Genomic DNA, 12,464 nt, shown 5'->3' on the forward strand with positions numbered 1-12,464 from the left:
CTCTATAATACAATTTCAATGTAGTAAACAATGAAGAAATAGAGGTATTTTAACATGTACTCAAATTCTATAACATTTAGGCTTGATAAACATATTCACCAGAAAAAAATTATACTTTGCTTGATAGTTATTGTAGTTGTTTGTAAGGATGTGGGGTTCAGGTTAGTATATCTAGAATATTTTACTGCATTCAAACAAGAGTAAAATTTTAATTTAGACATAGCTACTCTTTAATGCATGGCCTGTTAAAGTGAGGCCAAGCTGGTAACCCATATGATCAAGAATATACATAAACATATACACACATACATAAATACAAAGTGCATGATGCCAAGCCATATATTATGATCATTAAAAAAAAAGAGAATAAAAGGGTGAAGACTCCAACATATAGTGTCATTTGGCTGTATAAACCACGGGTGTGTGGTTTTTCTTTTTATCTCTGAGATAGGGATGAAAAGTTCCATTAAAGTTAAAAGAAAGGGGTTGGGGATTTAGCTCAGTGGTAGAGCGCTTGCCTAGGAAGCGCAAGGCCCTGGGTTTGGTCCCCAGCTCCGAAAAAACAAAAAACAAACAAACAAACAAAAAAAAAAAGAAAGAAAAGTTAAAAGAAAAAATGATGGCAAATCCCTACATATACTTAATTTTTAAAGTGACTTGTAGATTATATCTTGGTGATCCTTTATAATTTTTGTTAAAGTATACCAAAAACTTAAAAACTCTATAAGCACTGGATAAAGTGCAAATAAACAGACATTTGAGGCTTTTTTTTTTAATTTGCTAAGTAGTGAATTTTTTAAAAATTACTTTCATTTTTTTTTTAACAGTCCAAGCGATAACACCCTCCTGGTCCACCCTATCACAGATCTTCATCCCATTCCTCCTTCCCCATCTCCAAGAGGATATCTAACCCCTCCCTCAAACCTGTCAGGACTCCCCACTTCTTGGAGTCTTAAGCCTCTCCAAGGTTAAGTGAGTCTTCTTCCACTGAGGCCAGACCATGTAGTCCTCTGTTGTGTCAGGGCCCAAACCAGTTACTACACGCCCTCTTGTTAGTGACTCAGTGTCTGAAATATCTCAGGGGTCTGAGTTAGTTGAGACTGCTGATCTTCCTATGGGGTTGCCCTCCTCCTCAGCTTCCTCCAGCCTCTCCCTAATTCAACCACATGGGGTTTCCCGATTTCAGTCCATTGGTTGGCCTCTCAGAGGACAGCTATGCTAGGCTCCTGTCTATGAGCAGATAGTAACATCAGTAATAGTGTCATGTTGTGGAGCTCCCCTTGAGATGAGTCCCAATTTGGAATGATAAATAGACTTCCTTTCCCTCAGTCTCTTCTCCATCTTTGTCCCTGCAGTTCTTTTAGACAGAACAATGTGGGATGGCAACCCCATCACTCCACTTGATGTCATCTTTCTACTGGAGGTGGAATCTGCAAGTTCCTTTTCCCCACTATTCAGCATTTCATCTATGACCCCTTCCTTTGAGTCCAGAGAGTATCTCACCTCCCAGGTCTGATAGTTTCTAGAGGGTCCCCATGACCCCCAACCCCCTCCTCCATTTAGTCTGCTGGCCCTCAGGGCTTCTCTTGTATTCTCCCCTTCCCTATAACCAATCATGTTCCCCTTTTCCCCTCCAATACCCCTCTCCCACCCAGAGTCCTCCCTCCCTCCGCCTCCCATGATGGCTTTCTTCCCCCTCCCCAGTGAGCATCTTCACTTGGGCCCTTCTGCTTGCTAACCTTGAGTTCTGTGGATTGTATCCTGGGTATTCTGTACTTTTTTACTAATACCCACTTATTAGTGAGTTCAAACCATGCATGTCTTTTTGGGTCTGGGTTACCTCACTTAGGATATTTTTTAGTTCCATCAATTTGCCTGCAAAACTCGTGATTTCCTTACTCTTAATAACTGAATGGTATTCCATTGTGTAAATGAACCACATTTTCTGTTATCTGTTCTTCTGCTGTGAGACATCTGGGTTGTTTACAGCTTCTAGCTCATCTGTGATAATAGATAAGTCTGCTAATGAACAGAGTGGAGCACATGCCATGATGGTATGCTGGGGCACCTTTTGGGTATATGCCGAAGACTGGTATAGGTAGGTCTTCAGGTAAATCTATTTCCAATTTTCTGAAGAACCTCCAGATTGACTTATGGAATGATTGTACCAGTTTGCAATGCCACCAGCAATGAAGAAGTGTTCCTCTTTCTTCACATCCTTGCCAACATGTACTGTCACCTAAACTTTTGATCTTAGCGATTGTGATTGGTGTAAGGTATAATCTCAGCGTTATTTTGACTTGCATTTCCCTGATGACTAAGGATCTTGAATATTTCTTTTAAGTGCTTCTTACCCTTCTTACCCATTTGAGATTCTTTTGCTGTGAATTCTGTTTAGCTCTATATCCCATTTCTTGATTGGGTTGTTTGGGTTTTGGGGGGTTAGTTTCTTGAATTCTTTCTATATTTTGGATATTAGGTTTCTATTGGGATGGGGTTGGTGAGGATTTTTTTCCCAATCTATGGGTTGCTGATTTGATTTATTGACTATGTCCTTTGCCTTACAGAAGCTTTTCAGTTTCATGAGGTCCCTGATCTTGAAGCCTAAGACACTGGAGTTCTGTTTAGGAAATCCTCCCACTGCCCCAGACCCCATCCCATGCTGATAAGCTCAAGGCTCTTTCCTACTTTGTCTTACATCAGATTTAGTTCATCTGGTTTTATGGTAAGGTCCTTGATCCCCTTGGACTTGAGCTAATGTGCAAAGTGGCTTCATTTTTCTACATACAGACTGCCAGTTAGACCAGCACCATTTATTGAAGATGATTTCTATTTTTCCATTGTATGTTTTTGGCTTCTTTTTCAAAGATCAAGTGTCCTTAAGAGTGTGGTTTTATTTCTGGGTCTTCAATTCTAGTCCATTGATTACTTTGTCTGTCTGGTACAAATATGAAAGTAGCAGTTAGACCATACACCAATCAGCCGTTGGCTTCTCCATTTTTACGGTATTTAGAAACATATGGCACAATTATATGTGAAAAAAGTAATGGATAAAAATGTCTTAAAATAATAACAATAATGATATCTGACTTATGTCAAGAACACTCAACTGACATCGACTCACTTCATCAACAATCCTGTCAGGTATTATGACAATGTAATTCAGCAGACTAAGGAGTGGAGACCAAGACTTCATACCAATACTGTCCAAACTATTCCACAAAATAGAAACAGAGGGAACACTATCCAATTCCTTCTATGAGCCAGAATTAAGCTTATACCTAAACCATACAAACACCCAACAAAGAAAGAGAACTTCAGACCAATTTCCCTTATGAATATCGATGCAAAAATATTCAATAAAATTCTCACAAACCAAATCCAAGAACAAAACAAAATAATCATCCATCATGATCAAGTAGGCTTCATCCCATGGACGCAGGGATTGTTCAATAAACGGAAATCCTTCTATGTAATCCACTATATAAACAAACTCAAAGGAAAAAAAAATACAAGATCATCTCACTAGATGCTGAGAGAGCATTTGAGAAAATTCAACACCCCTTCATGTTAAAAGTCTTGGAAAGATCAGGAATTCAAGGCCCATACCTAAACATAGTAAAGGCCATATACAGCAAACCAGTAGCCAATATCAAATTAAATAAAGAGAAACTTGAAGCAATCCCACTAAAATCAGGGACTAGACAAGGCTACACACTTTCTCCCTAGCTATTCAATATAGTACTCAAAATCCTAGCTAGAGCAACCAGACAACAAAAGGAGGTCAAAGGGATACAAATTGGAAAGGAAGAAGTCAAAATATCACTATTTGCTGATGATATGATAGTATAGTTAAATGACCCCAAAAGTTCCACCACAGAACTACTAAGCCTGATAACAACTTCAGCAAAGTAGCTGGATATAAAATTAACTCAAACAAATTAGTATCCTTCCTCTATTCAAAGGTTAAACAGGGGGCTGAAGAGATGGCTTAGCGGTTAAGAGCACTGACTCCTCTTCCAGAGGTCCTGAGTTCAAATCCCAGCAACCACATGGGGGCTCACAACCATCTGTAATGGGATCTGATGCCCTCTTCTGGTGTGTCTGAAGACAGCAAAGTACTCATATGTAAAATAAATTAATCTAAGTATAAACATGCTGAGAAAGAAATTAAGGAAAGGACACCCTTCACAATAGTCATAAATAACATAAATTACCTTGGTGTGACTCTAACCAAGCAAGTGACAGATCTGTATGACAAGAACTTCAAGTCTCTGATTAAAGAAATTGAAGAAGATATCAGAAGATGGAAAGATCTCCCATGGCCATCACTGGCAGGATTAATATAGCAAACATGGCTATCTTGTTAAAAGCAATCTACAGATTCAATGTAATTCCCATCAAAATTTCAACTCAATTCTTCATAGAGTCAGAAAGAGCAATTTGCAAATTCATTTGAAATAACAAAAAACCAAGGATAACGAAAACTATCCTCAACAATAAAAGAACTTCTGGGGAAATAAACCATCCCTGACCTCAAGCAGTATTACACAGCAATAGTGATAAAAACTGTGTGGTATTCATACAGAGACAAGAAGGTAGATTAATGGAATAGAACTAATGACCCAGAAATGAACCCTATGGTCATTTGGTATTTGACAACAGAGGTAAGACCTCCCAGTGGAAAGATAGCATTTTCAATAAATGGTGCTGGTTCACCTGGCAGTCAGCATGTAGAAGAATGCAAATCTATCTATTCTTATGGTCCTGTACAAAGCTCAAGTTCAAGTGGATCGAGGACCTCCACATAAAACCAGATACCCTCAAACTATCAGAAGAAAAAGTGGGGAAGAGCCTCGAACACATGGGCACTAGGGAAAATTTCCTGAACAGAACACCAATGGCTTATGCTCTAAGATCAAGAATTGACAAAAAAGACCTCATAAAACTTCACAGCTTCTTTAAGGCAAATGACACTGTCATTAGGACAAAATGGCAACCAACAGATTGGAAAAAGATCTTTACCAATCCTACATCTGATAGAAGGCTAATATCCAATATATATAAAGAACTCAAAAGTTAGACTCCAAAGAACCAAATAACCCTATTAAAAAATGAGGTACAGAGCTAAACAAAGAATTCTCAGCTGAGGAATATCGAATGGCTAAGAAGCACCTAAGGAAATGTTCAACACCCTTAGTCATCAGGGAAATGCAAACCATAACAACCCTGAGATTCCACCTCACATCAGGCAGAATGGCTAAGATTTAAAAAAAGAAAGAAAGAAAGAAAGAAAGAAAGAAAGAGAGAGAGAGAGAGAGAGAGAGAGAGAAAGAAAGAAAGAAAGAAAGAAAGAAGCCTAGGTTGACAACAGATGTTGGCGAGGATGTGGAGAAAGAGGAACACTCCTCCATTGTTGGTAGGATTGCAAGCTGGTACAACCACTCTGGAAATCAGTCCGGAGGTTCCTCAGAAAATTGGACATAGTAATAGCTGAGGACCAAGATATACTACTCCTGGGCATATACCCAAAAGATGCTCCAACATATAACAAGGACACATGCTCCACTATGTTCATAACAGCCTTATTTATTCCAGAAGCTGAAAAGAACACAGATGTTCCTCAATAGAGGAATGAATACAGAAAATGTGGTACATATACACAATGGAGTACTATTTAGCTATTAAAAACAATGACTATATGAAATTCTTAGGCAAATGGATGGAACTAGATAATATCATCCTGAGTGACATAGCCTAATCACAAAAACAAACAAAGAAACCAAAAACAAAAAAAAAACCCCACACATGGTAGTTCAAATTACCTAAGATATAATCCACAGACCACATGAAGCTCAACATTGAATGTTTCAGTCCTCCTTTTTTTTTTTCCAGAGTTGAGGACTGAACCCAGGGCCTTGCGCTTGCTAGGCAAGTACTCTACCACTGAGCTAAATCCCCAACCCCTGTTTCAGTCCTTCTTAAAGGGGGGAACAAAAATACTCACAGTTGGAGATATGGAAACAAAGTTTGGAGCAGAGACTGAAAGAATGGCCATTCGGAGCCTGCCCCACCTGGGGATCCAGCCCATATATATACAGCCACTAAACCTAGACGATATTGATGAAGCCAAGAAGTATATGCTGATGGGAGCCTGACATAGCTGTCTCCTGAGAGGCTTAGCCAGAGTATGACCAATACAGAGGTGAATGTTAGCAGCAAACTATTAAACTGAGAATGGGGTTCTCATTGGAGGAGTCAGAGAAAGGATTGAAGGAGCTGAAGGAGATTGCAACCCCATAAGAACAACAATACCAACCAACCAGAGCTCCCAGGGACTAAACCACCATCCAAAGAGTACACATGGACAGACCTATGGCTCCAGCTGCATATGTACCATAGGACGGGCACCAATTGTAGAAGAAGCCCTTGGTTCTACCAAGTCTTGACCCCCCAGTGGTTGGGTAGGGGAACCACTCATAGAAAGGGGAGGGAAGATGGTATAGAGGGTTTATGGATGGGAAACCAGAAAAGGGGATAACATTTGAAATGTTAATAAAAACCATCCAAGTAAAAAAAAATTAATATTTTTCTTAATTATCATAGTAGAGCCAGAATCTAGGCTTTAAGACTATTTAGCACTAAATTACACTATATGTAAGATTCAAATCACTTCTGAATCAAAATATTGGTATCCTCTAAATGGAGATAAACAAGTATCTATTTTATATAGTACAGAAAATAGTTATTGAAAACCTAAATGTAAACAGCATTTATAATAAAATGGCCTTTAGCTAAGCATCAAGGTATACTCCACTTAAGTCCTATATCAATATGTTAACTGGTGGATACTCCAAGACAGCTGACGTAAACATCCACATCCCAGCCAACTCATGTATGACAGCTGAGTGTAGGATGTTTACATGAACTGAAACTCGGCTTAAAGAGGGACCTGTGAACTCTTTACTATGTTTATACTTGGCTTTTACTTGAGGCTTAGAAAACTTTGTAGAACCTGTTGGAGAGAACAATAGGCACAGTGATCCACACAATGAGGACAAAATCGCCTTGAAAGATATCTTCAGAGTAGGTGTACAATCCACAGAAACAGCAAACATACACCATTTTCTCTGTCTCTGTCTGTCTGTCTGTCTCTGTCTCTCTCTCTCTCTCTCTCTCTCTCACACACACACACACACACACACACACACACACACACACACACACACACACGCGCGCGCATGCGTATGGCAAATTCTATAGCTTTTCTTATCTAAAGGCCAACTTACCGTTCTGACAGCATTCATCTTTCTCCACCTTTCCCCTTAAACAACTGCACCTGAATTTATTGGAACCCATCTGATGAGCAACACAGTGTACCAATCCCCTATTCTTACTTAACACTCAGGTCCTTGCAACACAGGCATGGCTTTCCCATGTTTCTACCTTGGGCCCATTATTTAAAGTATGGTTAGGGTAGCTCAAGGATATCTGTCCCTTTCTGTATTCCTGATTAAAAAAAAAAAATCAACAATTTCTTTTACTAAACATTAAAAGTTGCTCTTGGAGTACTTTCATCAGGGAAAAAGTCCTTAAATTAGGAAATAAAATTACATATAACACTGTCATCAAGTAAAAATTACTGGCGTTTCACAGGTACCCCATGACCTCAGGAACCTCCTGTTTTCCTGGAGCAGCATTCTCAGAACTAATCTACCCTACCTCCAACTGCTCTGTCCTCTTCAAGCATGTTGCTTTTTCCTGTTTTCACTACAATTACAGTTTGTTTGTCTGATTTCCTGCTGTTTTTTCGTAAACACATTTAATTCTTTGGGGTGGGTCAGTCCTTCTTTGCAATCACACTTTAGGGCTTGGCATGGTGACACACACCTATAATTTGAGCACTCTGGATTTTAGGTCTAGAGCAACAATGGGAACTTAGGAAATAAAGCAGATCCCTAAGCTCTATCCCATACGTGCTAAGGATGCATCTCTTTTTAGGGTCCTGCAGTCTGTGTTTTAGTAAGCTCACAATAATTCTGATGCACAATAGTATTTGAAAACTGTTTTTCCTAACTACGCTGGGAAGCCAAAACATAGGCAGCAATTCCCATCAAATAATCAGGGTGTGCATAACATACTACTGACAGAAGTTGACAAGGTCAAAACCTGTACCTGTCCACCCTCACCAACCAGGCTAGGCAAACTATCATAAGACAGAATTAAGTTTAAAAAGTATGTAAGCTCAGAAAATAAAACCAAACAACTTGTATTTCAAAATCGAACATGCAAAATGAATATCAGAACATTAATCCAATGAATGAAGTTGTAACAAAATCCAAGTTTGAACACGCTAATGCAACAGTGACTATGTTCTGGGTTAGAGGTTTATGGTCCTTTCTCATAATATGCCAAGACTTTCGTTGTGCAGAGAAGGACTTGAGACCACGGAGACATGAGGACTCAACAAAAATGTATTTTTTTCTATGAACATTTCTAAATAGAATTTGTACATGTACTATTCAGTCTTTATACACTTTTATAGTTGTTTGCTGAAAAAGTAACTCCTAAAACATACACTGAGGAATAATATTATTTGCACAATGGCTGAGAACTACCTTTACATTTAGTATTAGTTGGGGCAAAATAAACAAACATAGAAACTTAAATAGTAAATGAATTTCTGAGCTTTTAAAACTATTATCAACGTTTACACATTTTCTCCTGAAAACCTAAGTTAAAGGCCAAGAAAACAATTTGTTTTAAGTTTATTGGAAAATAAAGACAACCCAATTTTCGTGGCTTAATATTTAACTGTCAATCGTGCAAGCCAACAAGACATTTGTGGTGCTTTAAAGTGAAAGCATAAATAAGTCATCTGCAAATGACGAAAAGGCTATGCTTAAATACTTAGAACCAAGGACGCTGAGGACGTAAGCGGACATGGTCTCTGATTTCCTTTCTTTGGGGCAGAATAATAAACAACAAATGTTTCATACTAGACTAGCATTAACCCTGAAGCATCCAGACTAGGAATCAGAGGATGGTAGCTTTATGCAGAATGACTCCTCCTCTTTTAGATTAGATTTGACTTACCACTTAACAAAAGCACTCCAAATAATTTGTAAATAATAAACCATGTAGTTTCTATCCACCCCCCAAGTTTTAACTTACACATCAAGGTTTTATGGAAAATAACCAATGCCACCTGGCCAAACAAAATAATTCTATTACCTGAGGACACATTACACTCTACCCTGGCAGAGAGAATTTTTGTGGGCTCCTAGCAATGTCTCTGTCCAAAAAATGATATTAGATGCATGCTAACCGTTAAGTCTTATAAGAGGAAAGGTCATCTAAATCTAAAACAACTAAGCTCTTCTCCCAAATTAGTCTTGCACACTACCTTTCTAACAAAGTAGTACTTAAATGGGTTCATAATAAAAACTAAAAATGCAGCTTGGCAGTAGTCCTTTGCTTAGCACATTTGAGAACACTAGGTTCAAACTCCAGCACCAACAAACAAGTAAGTGGAAACATACTATTGGAATAAAATCATTATTAGCGTACTGTATATCAAAATACACAACCTGATATATATGGTAGGTATAAAATGCAGAATTATAAAGACATACTATCCAAAAATATCCAGAAAGGCTACAATTTAATCCAGGAGAAACATATAAGAAATCAAATGGCAGGAACTGTATCTTCTGCTTTAAGTCTAAACTGAACTTAACTCAACTTAATAATATTGAAAATATAATGTCTGTTGGGTATAGTGGTATGTACCTTTAATGCCAGCATTAAGCAGGAAGAAAGCTGGTGGATCTCTAGGAGTTACAGGCCAATCAGAGCTACCTTCTCACAAACAAACAAATGCCTTAGGAAATAATTTTCAATAAAATTGAAAACTACTAGTAATCCAAAGAAAAATATAGGTGAGAAAACATTTTAAAACTTAAGGAAAAAGACTATAAAATAAATCCAACTAGCCAAAACTCCCAACAAGTTGTGAAATTATACTGGTTCACAATAATTGCCATTTATGATAGAAAGCCTATATTATTTAGTATTGTGGAGAGAAACAAAAATGAAAAACATAATACAATTATTTTAAAGGCAGATGGGAATCAAGAAATAAACTAAAACAATCAGGAAGCTTTACTTAATCCACAAAGACATACAGAACCATTAGCAAATGTTGCAAAGAGGTTTAGTCGTTTGGAATCTTCCAGATCACTGAGGGTAAAGAGAACAGAAGGAGGATCAAAATTTTATATATAAATCTCTTAAGGACAGAGAAACCTGAAATTCCTAGGTTGTAGACTGCTGGGTGGTAGAAATGAATAACTTACAGAATTTATAGGGGAGAAAGTTGGTTTTCAGGATTGCTAGGAAGTTAAACTCTAGCCTATTTGAAAATGGTATAAAGGATAAACTTTTACTGACAGGGCAAAATTTTAATTAAAACTTGTTTTGAACAGATCCTCTAAGGTCCAGCAGAAGACTGTTCAGTCAGCCCCTACATTAGAAGCTGCCAGCAGAAGCAAGCAGTAAATGAAGGGTCCTCAAGATTTCTGATGCATCCCATGTACTTCTCACCCTCCTCAGCTCCAATCCTTGGCCAGACTGTCCAAAAGATGCATGCGAAGAGCCAGTAGCAGCAAACATCTGACTGAAAGCTTGGCTGTGGCTTACAGCTTCCAGTCGGGGATGTTTACAGACACAGACTTTCTGACAGCAAGCTACAAAGGAACAGAGCAAATGGTCAGTCACTGTTTGTGCTACTAACTTTGACAACTGCAGAGCTGAATGACAACTGCAGAGCTGAATGACAACTGTGATATCTTAGGGGAAAAAAGAAACAATAAAGTAAACAATAAGGAGGATAGAGTAACTTCTTCTGAATTATCTAACAAGAGATTCAATACAAACTTACCTATGTTATTCCAGATGAGAATACAGATGTATATACTTTTTTTCTTGCCCACAAATCCAGAATTCTAAAATTAATAATAAATAATAATCTAAAAAGTAGAGTGACCATACATCTCAGTTTTCCCAGACACTCCTAAGCGATAATACTATTAGAAGTGACATCTCTCATTAACAAAGCTGGCCTAATTTAGATGAAAATAAATACAAGTTTTGCTGGCAGTAGATCTATGCTGAGAAAGATGCTAACATTTTCCTCCCTATCCTTAGCTGACCTAGGTTAGGAATGTGGTCCATGGAAATGAATTAAGTGGGTAAGAAGAGGAACAATAGCTGCCTTGGCTTTGCTTACAAAACAAGACTGTAACATTTTGCTTTTTTTCTTCTATTAGTTTGCTGAAAGAAAAAAGAAAGATTAAGTGAGAATAGTAAATTTGTACTTTACAGATTAACTTTAATCTGAGACATATAAATTAACTTAAAAATTAAAGTCTATTAAGGCAATTAAGTTTACAAAAAAGTCAGTGATTTCCAAGAAATGAATATACGTTCATTCACAAGCATCCACACCACACAAGAATAAACCCCCAACAAGCCATTACAATTCTAAAAGGTTATAAACTTCCTAATCCACACTACAAAGTGAAAGGTTCTAACCACTGAAAATGCCCTGTGACACTGGCATACTGGTGTACCTAAGTACACCAAGGAGCAATCAACCATTAATACAACTTCTTTCAACAACTTCTCCTTCTGCCCTCAGTTCAATTTTCTTAAATCAATTAAGAAGAATTTGCCAGGGGAGGGGGAGGGGCTAGGGGGATGTTTGCCCGGAAACCGGGAAAGGGAATAATATTCGAAATGTAAATAAGAAATACTCAAGTTAATAATAAAAAAAAAAAGAATTTGCCAGATAATCTCTTCTTTAGAGTTATGAAGGGATTTTTGTCCCAGTGCTACCTTTGTAAAATGTTAAAGAGTTTATCTGACGAAAGCTTATAGTAGCACTATTTTATGGAAATAAAGTTATTTAGAAGACATTTTGATGCATCTCATATTCATTTAGCACAACAGCAGTAGCTGCCCCAGTAGGACCTTCCAACCACAGTCTTCTAACCAGGTTTACAGGACTGTATGTGAATTCCCTCCTGTACAATAGGCATCAACCAACTCCAATCAGAAACCAACTGATTACTCCTGTAACAGATTTGCTACTATTATACAAGTAGACTCAGTATGCCTGGTTGGTTGGTATTGTTATACACAGGATTTATAGCTGAGTATAAATGTCAATGATAAGCTTTCCCCATCAGCCTGAGTAGTACCTTCCAAAACCACAAAGGCTAGTCAGCAGAAAGTTCCCAGCCAAGTTCCACACTGATTTCTCTAAGTCCTATGACCAAGGCATGTGGTATCTTCAGCAACAGGGTCTTATTATCTATTTCTGGAAGGTAACCAACAGCAGTGCTGATTGTATTGTTTGGGGGGCCTTGAGCTCCTCTGATTAACAGAGCAGTATTCTTCTT

At 38.0% G+C, this 12,464-nt stretch overlaps 1 long non-coding RNA gene and 2 other non-coding genes across 3 annotated transcripts in view; all 3 read right to left on the minus strand.

Annotated features, from left to right (window-relative positions):
• Nucleotides 1-12,464, minus strand: part of LOC102551574 (uncharacterized) — a 57,389-nt gene that overhangs the window by 23,184 nt on the left and 21,741 nt on the right. The gene's annotated exons all lie outside the window — the stretch shown is intronic.
• On the minus strand, nt 6,853-6,939 carry Mir30b (microRNA 30b). Its single transcript, NR_031841.1, has one exon. It is a non-coding gene; the product is annotated as a microRNA 30b (primary transcript).
• Mir30d (microRNA 30d) lies at nt 10,655-10,736 on the minus strand. The gene has a single exon (NR_031842.1). It is a non-coding gene; the product is annotated as a microRNA 30d (primary transcript).

This window comes from Rattus norvegicus, chromosome 7 (genome assembly GCF_036323735.1).
Source record: "Rattus norvegicus strain BN/NHsdMcwi chromosome 7, GRCr8, whole genome shotgun sequence".
NCBI classification, from domain to species: domain Eukaryota; kingdom Metazoa; phylum Chordata; class Mammalia; order Rodentia; family Muridae; genus Rattus; species Rattus norvegicus.